Source organism: Columba livia, chromosome 11 (genome assembly GCF_036013475.1).
Source record: "Columba livia isolate bColLiv1 breed racing homer chromosome 11, bColLiv1.pat.W.v2, whole genome shotgun sequence".
NCBI lineage: Eukaryota > Metazoa > Chordata > Aves > Columbiformes > Columbidae > Columba > Columba livia.
Window position 1 is genome coordinate 7,896,775 of NC_088612.1, and position 10,726 is coordinate 7,907,500.

Genomic DNA, 10,726 nt, shown 5'->3' on the forward strand with positions numbered 1-10,726 from the left:
TTTTAATTGTTGTTACTCTGCTTTGCCTGAAAGCTGCAGCATCTCACTGTTTATTATTCCCACTTCAGTCAAACCCTGTCCAAAATTAACACATTGCATTCTGCAGCTGCTTTCCAGATCCAGTTATGCCAAAATGCAAGGAAATGTAAAACAAACACATGGAAGCTCTTTCAATTAGCACAGAATTTGATCCTGCAAAAGAAATTAAGCAGATAGGCAGTTTTGCACTGATGAGTAAGCCTAACGGAACATTTATGAAGTTAATCATCTGTTTAAAGTGAGTGCAGGATCAGGTCCTGGGCAAAAATGAAAAAGCTGCAGTAACAAGTGTATTTATGTTCTGTATTCCTTTTGGACTTTTATTAAGATCAAAGAGCTCTCTAAAAAGCAGAAAAGCAAATAGGTTGCAGATGAACGAACAAAAAAGTTTCTAAGCAATTATTGATTTAAAGCATCATTTTTCTTTAAAACTACTAGCTTCATGGCCGGCACAAACAAATAACTGCATAAAACTCAACTCTCCCTCCTAATTCCTCAAAATTTCGTAATAAAAATGAATCAGTAATTGAAAGTCAATGGGAGTTAGGCACCTTTTGTGCCTTTGAAAATCTCCCCCAAAGCCTTTTCATCTATGCCTTGCTGTTCTCTGCCTGGTTTTTATGAGGGTTTATTAAGAAGTAGCCATTTGAGACTCCAAACACAAAGCAAAACAGAAAAAAGAAAAAAAAAAAGGCAAAAGTCAATAAAACCAGAAAACTAGTTGGTCTGATCGGTGTCAAGTTACATTGTTTTCAACTTGAATTAACTGTAGCCATCAATAAAACTATAGAAATGGGGAAGTCGCTGTTATAAATTAATGATTATTTGCCGTGAGCTTTAACAGGGCTGTGTGCACTACATTTTATTGTGATGGTTTATTCTTATTTGGTACAACAGTAATTGGGTCTTAAACATGATAAAGCATCCTAAAGGCTGCATTGGTAGCAGAGCTGTCTGTGGCAGGTTTTTAACTCTAGTTAAAGAAGGTTAATCAAAGCTAATGAATCTATTTTATCCATTGCCACAAGTATATCAAAAAAATGTACCGCCAGGTGAAGGAGCTAAAATATGAATTGTTCAACTGTGAACATACATTTTCAGCATGGTAATTCTGCCAGCCCCTTGTTATATATTGGATATCTTAATAGTTTGTTGCGCTTCTACATCTGCCGCTGGCAGAGGAGGGGAGAGGGCTGACACATGCAGAGAAATAGTGAGAGCTGTCTCGCAGCCTTCGCCGCTCGAATCGCAGTGAGGCTGTTGATTGCACATCTTCAGAGCAGCCTGTGGTTTATATGACAGCTGTGAGGAGCCCCGCAATAGGTTTAACTCGTTTGACCGTGTGTTTATTACAAAGCCCGTGGTCTGCAGCCGCACCCGGCAAGCAATGCTGCGTGGGGAAGGAGGGTGCCTCCGGTTCTACTCCCCCTGTCCACCAAACCCCCTTCACCTTCACCCTTCACTCTTTTTCCTCCTCCTTTCTCTTTCTCCACACACGTCATAGCGTTTCTGGTAGTTTTGCAAATCTGGGAATGGAGTCAGGAGGAAAAGGGCCAGGACAGAAGATTTCTGTATCTGTGTGTGTGTGTGTGTGTATGCATGGAGACAGAGAAGACTTCTGCACTAGCTACTGTGCAAGATTAGAGAAAATTAATTAGCCTAAAACTGCTACCATCCCATCCTGACAAGGTTTCCTTCTCTGTTAGCAGCCCTATTGATTTCACACGTAAGCTAATATGGCAAAGTCTGGCCCTTAGTGATGCTCAATGCGGTGAGGGGACCAATTTTCCTGAGCACCCTCCAGGCCATCTTTGCCAAGGTGCAAACGATGCTGCTTGGATTTTGAAGCCACCAGCAAAAGAGAAGCAGCCTGGTCCCAGCTGACCCCTCATTTTTCCTATTTCCTTCACAGGGTTAAGCTGGGAGAGAAGCACCGAGCACAGACACATGGACCACAGTTTGCTGCTGTGGCATCAAGTGGTGGAAGCAGGGAACGTTCTGCTTGTCCCTGTAATCCTGCAATCTCTGCAACTCCACGTTGCAATACCTGGGGTTTGTTTTGGCTTTTGTTTGGTTGGGTTTTATTTTTTGTTTTTCCTCTTTTTTTTTTTTCCTTTGGATGAATTTTCATCTCAGACTGGGACAAGTGGTCAGAGCTGTTCAGCCAGGTCAGGCGTGCTGGGTGTTGAGCTGGCAAAGGCTAATTAAAAGGGAAGGGGAAAAAAAATAGGCAGATGCCTCCATTCTCATCTGCCCCTGACCAGCACCTTTGCAGTTTCAAGATTTGTGGGTGGGTGGGGGTGAAGTTAGAAAAGGGAGGCTGATATAATGGGAGGCGCAACCCTCTGGAAACACAAGTAAAACCCAAGCGCTAATTGCAGCCTTGATGAGGGAGAGACACAGCACAGGTTTTGGCACAACACCCCTCTGACCATCTCCCCCTCATTTTGACAAGCTGCAGAACCTCATCTCCCCCCTGTTTGATTTTAAGAAAAAAAGAAGAGGAAAAAAAAAAATAACCCCGAACTAGTTGCAAAATTCAGGGCCTGTTAAGACTTCAGCTAATTAGAAAAAATGGGTTTCTTCCTCCACCCCCTCCTTCTCCCTCTCTTTCCTTTCTTTCTTCAGCACCTTTTCTTTCAAACATTTAGTCTCAGGAGGGGGAATCCAGCCTCTTGGCTGGGCTGTTTTCAAAACATGCCTTTGAATGCTTCTCCCTAATTCACGTCTTTTGTTTTTCCGCTTTTGTGTTTGCCAGTTTGACCATATAACGTTATACATCTGGTGTATAGCTTGTTGGGGGCTTTCTTTCTCCCAGGGATCCTATGCATTCCCTATAGGACCCTCCTGGGCTTCCATTCCAGCTATCGTGTAACATAAAGGGGGCTAAAGCAGGGCCAAGGGGATGAAAGCAGGGAGGAGGGGAGAGAGGGGGGGACAGCCAGTGAAGAGTGCGCCCGACACACACACACACAAAATAAAATAAGGTGGGGGGAGAAGGAATAAAAAGAGCTGAAAAGCATTCTTTTGCTCTTTCCTTTTCTTCTCGCGCTGTTTTCGGCCGGACCCTGCATCAGGCAGGCACTGGCCCTCTGTGGGAAAGTGAGGCAGCCACAGAATAGATAACTCATTTGAATTCCAGTGACATATTCGTAAATAAAGCAAAAGTGGTGAAGGAGAGAGGGGCTGGAGCTGGGGGCTGTGGGGAGGGAGGGATGGAGAGCTGGGGGCTGTGGCTGGAGAGAGATGAGAGGCTGCCCCAGCTCCCACAGCTGGGACCCACATCCCGTCCCGTCGCCCGAGCCCGCAGATCGGCAGCCCCGACTCCAGCCTGGCCTGTCCCCATCCCCTCCCTTTCTGCTGAGAAAACAGGAGTTGGCTGAGCAAGTTGGATTCTTGCTGGTTTTGGCGACATCCTTCAGTGCGGCCGCTGCAGCTGCTGGTGTTTATTGTTGTGGTTGATGATCCTCTTGGAGATGGTCGTGGTGGGGCGCGGGAGCGCGGCCAGCCCACAGCCACCCTCCTCGCTGCACCGGCCACATCGAGCCCTTCCCGTCCTTTCTAGTGATGCTGAATGGGGGATTTCGGCCCCCTTCAGGCCCTCTTCATTCTTCAGCCCAAACTTTATTCCTGTGCCCATTTTAGACATGGGGAAACTGAGGACTGAGTGAGATTAAATAGCTCAGCCGAAGTCCCACTCCAGAGATGCTCAGTTAAGCTCTAAGCGACAGCCAGGGCTTCCTCCCAGCTCACTGCCCATCTCACTCTCTTTTTTTCCTAATTTTTGAAGAAAAAAAACCCTTTGGGGCCAAAGGAATTTAAAATCTGGAGTGCAGCTCAGCTTGCCTTGTGCCCTCTTCAAACACTCGTCTTTGGTCCCGGTGGGAAGCAAGGTATATTGTGTTAAACTCTGAAGTGTATGCAGTCCTTATATAAGATTTATTTACTCTATACATATCAGATGGTCACAATTTATAGGGCATTTTAGAATTCAATTGCATAAATAATTGCCTATAATAAATTTATAGGCAGCTGGACAGATGTAACTAGCCATATTGTAAACAATAATTATATATATAAATATATACATGCACACCTGTAAATATGCATGTGTGCACATACGTATATATAAAACTAAAATATGGACGGGGCAAGTTTTTCTCATCTTCTGCATTATAGCTGTTGTGACCTGCACAAGAAGTTTTAGACAGCATTTATTTTCCTATGTGTTGACCAGGTGTACGCAGGACAGGAGCATATGTTCTCCTCCACATCCTTACTGAGATTCCTCCAAAAATCCTAATTAGACTCAAGAATAAAAGCTCCAAAACCATATATTGTTCAAAATCCAAGTATTTTCCATTTTCTAGCTAGATTTTTTTCCCTCCACTTTGTAAATAATTTTAGACAATGAAAAAGTCACTCTGACATAAAGCATCTGTAAACTGCATGGAGACTGCATAGGTTACATAAATTACAGTGGGGACAGATTTCTGCCAAAATGAAGTCTGCTTCTGTCACATCACTGTGTGAAACCACAACGCTTCAAAATGGAAATTAGCAGAGATTTACAGAGATTCCCCTAAGCCGGCATCACTGATGTTCATAAGGGTAGGATTTGGCCCCGAGTGAAAAATCTGATTTATTGAGTCATTGTGACTGAGGAACTTGCAAGCAGCCGAAAAATGTTTCTCTTTAGGGACCAGAAGCCCAGGCCTCCTTTCTCCTTCTACCTCTGCATTCACTGCAGTCTCAAAGACCTTTCTCCTCTAAAATTTTGTGAGTGTGCCAGACTAAATGCAGTCCATCCAAATGAGCCTCCAGCAAGGGCTCCCATCCAGCTCCTCTCTCGGGGTACAGGGATCCCCTCAGCAGGAGAGCCACAGTCCTTCAACCACTTCTTCCTCCTCCTCCAGCCGCTTGCAGCTCTCGGGAGTAACGGCAGCAGGTGAGAACACAGTGACTGCTTAGAAAAATAACACTTTGCCAATTGAACAACACCCTTTAAAATTTCAGCTATTAACAAGTCTTTACAGAAACAGGAACTGCCAGTAACAAACTTGATTTCTAATGTCCCCTAGGTAATAATAACTCTCTAATTTGACTGTATCCCAACTGGCCTTGTACAGCAGTTATTGCTTAAAGGGTTTGGAAGGGTTTTTTTGTGTTGTTCCCTTTTTTATTTTTGTTCTTTTTTTTTTTTTTTTTTTTTCCCAAAGTTCCGTTTGTTTTGTTTTCCAGCAGAGAAATTTTGAAAAGAGGGGGTGGAGGGCAGTGGGGGGGGGACACACACATGTGGAAATTTAATGTGAGAGCTGCTCGCTGGAATGAAGATGTTGGGTTTGGCAGGAAGATTGCAATCAGCTGGTTGCTTTGACACTGTTTGATCCTTTCAGTGACTAAGACAAGCCCGAAGGATTAGGATGTCAAGCCTGTCCTGTCATCTTTGTTGGGGGGGAGAATGGAAGGAGTTGCCTTTTCTGGTTTAGGTCTTCACAAGGCCCCGAGGACAGAAACCTCACTGGTTAATTAAGGCTAACCTCAGCCCGTCACTGATCAACCAAGTCCTGCTTTTTAAGACAAGCGATACAGCAGGGCTCCACGGGTAATCACCCTGCGCAAGTATGAATTTATCTCGAGAGGCTTTTCATGTGCAGCCCCCCGTGCCAGCCGAACGGATGGCTGCACACTTTGGAAAAGTCAGGGGCCTCCTCCCAGGCAGTTGTCAGGCAACGCAAAATGACCTGGAATGAGCTGACTTAAGCAAACCACGTTTAAAAGGCTAAAGGTAATGCGAGGCGTGCATTTCTCTGACATTGTTGGAGCTGACGGGAAATACTGATGCCTATCAAGTAACGGTTCTGCTGGTAAAAAGATGTGGCACTTGTGTGCCTGTGCATTCATCTCTGTTTCAGTATGGTGCATTCCCAAATGCCAGGTAAAGTCTCATCAGCTAATGGGAACTGAATCCTGGTGAGTTGGTTGTGTTTCAATTTGGAACAGAATAGAATAGAATAGAATAGAATAGAATAGAATAGAATAGAATAGAATAGAATAATAGATTAGTTTGGATTGGAAGGGACCTTCAAAGGTCATCTAGTCCAACCCCTTGCAAACACATCCCAGCAGGGACATCTTCAACTAGACCAGGTTGCTCAGAGTCCCGTCCAGCCTGGCCTGGGATGTCTGCAGGGAGGGTGCACCAATTTGAAAAGTAAGAACTGCCGCTACCACCAGATGTAAATACCATTGACCAGGCTTATTTCTGTGAAAAAATTAAAATTAGTCATGCCCGCTGCAAACTGGCTAAAAGGAAATCCCAGAGCAGAACCTGCAACCCTTGCTCATGGACAACCACTACCTGCTCACATCACCGGGACTTGGTCAGTATGGATGAAGGTGGCAGGAACAAGCCATATTCATGCGATGTATCCGCACGATCGGACACTGAATCATTTCCATTTCCCAAATGAGTGACCTTTAGCTCTCCAGCTTCGTCAGGAGGATATAGCACAATTTCCCAGAGAACATGCTCACATGCAAAAAGCTGTTCCTGAGTGGGAGCACAAATACTGGGACAAGAGTGAAGTTTATATAAACACTGAGATCAAGACTTTGCTGGTCTGAACAGCCAGGAAAAAGAAGACAGTGGTAGAAAATTAGATTCACTAGAGTAATTTGTATGAATATTCAGTGAGACTTCCTACATACAGATTTCTTCCAGCTTCCTTCATAGTAAACTTAATATCTAAATATTCCAGTGCTGCCAAAACAGCTCCTAAAGTCCCAGCTCCTGGAAGTATGTGATTACGTGGGAAATTAGCTTCCATTTACCAAAAAAGAGTACATCTCTAAACTTTACAAGTTCAGGGAAAAGATGTGAACACGGTTTCTGAGAGGTCAAAATACAATATGTAGATTAAATGAATCTCAGTGCCTTCAGTCACTTAAAAATAATGTAATATTCAAAACTTTGCTACTCAAGGGTAGCAACTTAGTTCAGAAGGTGGCATCATACAACATATGAAAACATTTCCATCTTATTTATTCTAAGGTTTTAATTTGACAGCAGAAAGGCCACTGTAGTATGTCTCACCTTTGATTGTACTGGGGAAAGCAACAGAAACAACAAACCGCTTCTCACCCTTCATATCTCTTCTTTTACCGCTCCATAGGTACTGCTCTCCAACCCCCAGTGTGCCTGAAGTGATCCCTAGAAACAAAGACAGTAGTGATTTTATTTTTGTTTTTGCAAACCTTCCTTTTGGCATTACAGTAAATGCATTTTTTCTTCAATTTCTGTTGCTCTTATTTCTATATCCTAGATCTCACTCTGCCAGAAAAAAAAAAAAAGCAAGCAAAATTTGTAGCCTTGCAATAAATGAGGTGAACTACAGAAGCCTCCTGTTCATGGAGGGAAATTGCTTCCAGTTAAACAAAGAAATTTAGGGTCTTCTGCTTTTCATGAAAATATCATACATATGGCCTTTGAAATTTGTCACTGAAGAGTGTTTAGCTCTAAGGTAAAATTCAGCACTTTATAGCATTTCAGCTGCAAGACTCGCTTTTTTTTTTCTCTCTGTCTTTTTTTCATTTTTTGGCCTGCAGCCCAATGTGAATGTATGATCACTAGCACAATAGTTAAACATCTGAGTCGTTTTGAAGTGCCTTCTACATTGCAGTGATGTGATAGGGTTGTGGTGGGGCTTTTTGTTGTGTTTTTGTTGGGTTTTTTTCCCCACCATCTAGGCAATTGATGGAAGAAAATTCAGCCTCCCCTCTAGTGGTGGTGAGGAAAACCCAGCAGGAGCTGCCCGCTCCATGCCGCCTTCCTGCAAATGTAGTGCCTGGAGGTACCTGCCTCTGCAACCATTCCTGGCCATTACAAAGAGTTTGAAAGTTTGTGCTGGCTTTTAATTTTTTTAAAAGTACATCAATTATTTCCATAAATGTCTCGTGAGTTGTTTTTGTTTTTGTTTTTGTTTTTTTTTTTCTTTTGGAAACCAAAGGAAAAAAAATTACAAAGCCAAAAATAATGCAAAATGGCAATAAAGAGGAGAAAGACTCAAGCCACAACACTCAGAAGAGTCCCTCTGGCCCAGCGTAGTGGATGGCTCTGACTGTAACCATCCACATGTGGATTTTCAGATGTTGAAGGGCACAGGGATCCATCCCGTGTGCCAGTCTAGTCCACAAATATTTCTGCTGCAAGCAGGTGATGTGCAGTAGCTTTTTTCCCCAGGACTGCATCACCTCTGAAATGAGATAGAGATCAGATGCATTTCAGGCAGTAAAGGACAGAACCACCCTGAAATCACAAATCGCCCAGTCGTGAAGAAGCAAACCTTCAGCAGAATGAGACAGGCAAAGGCTTTGCACAAAGGCATCTTGTTTTTGGGTGGGTGTCCTGACCCCTGGCAACTTACTTGCCTCAACTGTCAGCTCTCCCTCCCTGTTTGCTCATTAAAAACCTCTGAAGGACTCATGATTCCTCCCAGCCCAGAACAGGAAAAGGCTGAAATCGCTAACATTTTCATGGGCTGAGAAAGATGTTTCCCATTGAACTCCACCCAGATGTGCAGCCGTTTACGCTGTGGGGCTGACGAAGGCTCAGCGAAGCCACTGGGAAGATTCCCACTGGCTGTAAATGGTTTTGCCCTCCCCAAAATGTGGCACCATTTTTAGTTTAGCTGCATCCTTTTGTAATTATCTTTGTGAGAGGCACAACCTATACCCCAGAGGGCTCTTTGCAGGACGGAAAAGCCAGTCATTCCTCAAGCAGCAGGACCTAATGAAGTCTCGCCTCAGGGACATTCCTCTGCCCTGATTCTCTGATGTCTAATAGAGGTTGTGCTCATGAGATAGCCCTCTCCTCCACTAACAGCACTTCTGTCCTCTGCCTAGTGGCTTATTCTCACAATGGTTGTGGCTTGGAGGCCACTGTTCTCTGTCACATCCATCTAAAGACAGATGGAGATTTCAGAAATGATGGGAAAAGTTTAAAATAGAAAGGCAGCAATGTGTACACCCAAGGACTATGGCCATGCTGATACCCTTTCCTTAGGAAATTAGGCTAAACAAAGGGGAAGAAAGATTTTTCCCCTTAAGCTGTGTTTTGAATTTTTAATTCTGTTGGCTGCCAGCCAGCCTTCAGCACCTACAAAGAGCTGGCAGAGGGAGGGGTAAATGTCCCAAACTTGATTGTCTTTAGCTGCTGGGTGAAATGTCCTTGTCCTTTCACGCTGGAAGAAGAGGATTACAGCTTCTGTCCTTGGTGAACTAAGCCTGAGTGGACAGCATTGTCCCTGAGTCTATGTCCCCAGGCTGCCAGAGATGAAGCAGAAGAAAAAGAGCCTCCTTTGGCTTGTACGATAAGACCAAACTCTTCTGTTCTGCGAAGTTCAGTCCTGCTGCTACCAGCTGGACTGTGCTACCGTACTGCTTCGCTTTACAGATGGAAAACATGTTTGCAGGAAAGACTGTGGTAAACATGAGGGCCATGTGCAGAGTATCAATTTGTTTCTCTGGCATTGTCATGGTGCTGATATTTGAAGGCAACTGGAGCTGGGTGAGGAGCCCTGCTAAATCCACCTGCCTCAGTGTGATAAGTTGTGAGGAGAGACATGAAGTTTTCCTTAGTTCATCTGTGATACCCAGTCTTTGCTATGCATTTGTCAAAGTCCTGCTGGTATGCATGGGAGACTGGTGGAATAATTTTCCCTCTGGAATTTCTGTCTGGATTCAAGGCTTACTGGGTGCCATCAGCACTATGTGTAATTTTATGCTTCCCTCATCTTTCTACATATGTAAAAGCTCTGCTCCATATATATGTATATACACACACACATATATATATACATGTATAGTCCAGATCCAAAGTTAGGCTAGTAATAAATACAACTATCTCTTGAATAACATATTTTATGTGCATATGTATAAATATATATATACACATGTATACATATATATACTTCGGATCAAAAACGTATGAACTGGTAATAAATACTGCTATATTTTTCACAGAAGGTATTTTAAATTGATTTGATTACAATAGAGCTGACACGTACTGTGCAAAAAGAATAAGCATTGGGAAAATTCATTTACTGGCTATTATAAATGAATTTTCCTGCCTGTTGTTCTTTTTGTGCAGTATGTGTCAGCTCTATGGTAATCAAATCAATTTAAATACCATCTTTAAAAAACATATATTGTACATAAGACTTACATTCTCTGTAAGCCAAGAAAAATACTCTAACCTTAATCGGAGCTCTTCTTTGTCCAGCTGTCTTTCAACTGCTCTGTCTCACAAAACTACCTGACTAGTTTCGAGGTTGGGTGGGACTCTCTTAATTTTAGTGTTAGAACCAAAGGAGAGGTTGGGACCTTTTCCACTCATTTCATTCCAGAGGTGCTTTCTCCCACGGGTGATTCGATGCACTGTGACATGACAGAGCTTGACACAGGAGATGGCGCTAAATTACATGAGTGTGTTCAGAAGAGATGTGGCCTCAGCCTTGATCAACATTTACTGTTCATGGGGTTAAATAAAACAACTTCTGGCCCACAACATTAGGTGGCCTGCAGCTCACATTGTTCCTTTACCCATTAACTTAGGTCTGTGTTAGTTATGCAGAAAAGTTCATGGGTGACCTGTGGAATCTGCACAGTAACTCCCTGCACGTTTCCC

The 10,726-nt window shown here is 43.4% G+C and overlaps 1 long non-coding RNA gene across 2 annotated transcripts in view; it reads right to left on the reverse strand.

Moving 5' to 3' along the window:
• The window catches only part of LOC110356553 (uncharacterized), a 110,996-nt gene that overhangs the window by 47,662 nt on the left and 52,608 nt on the right, over positions 1 to 10,726 (reverse strand). For both annotated transcript variants that reach the window (XR_002409790.2, XR_002409792.2), the window contains exon 3: positions 7,136 to 7,252. This is a non-coding gene — a long non-coding RNA (uncharacterized LOC110356553). The remainder of the gene's footprint in view (positions 1 to 7,135; positions 7,253 to 10,726) is intronic.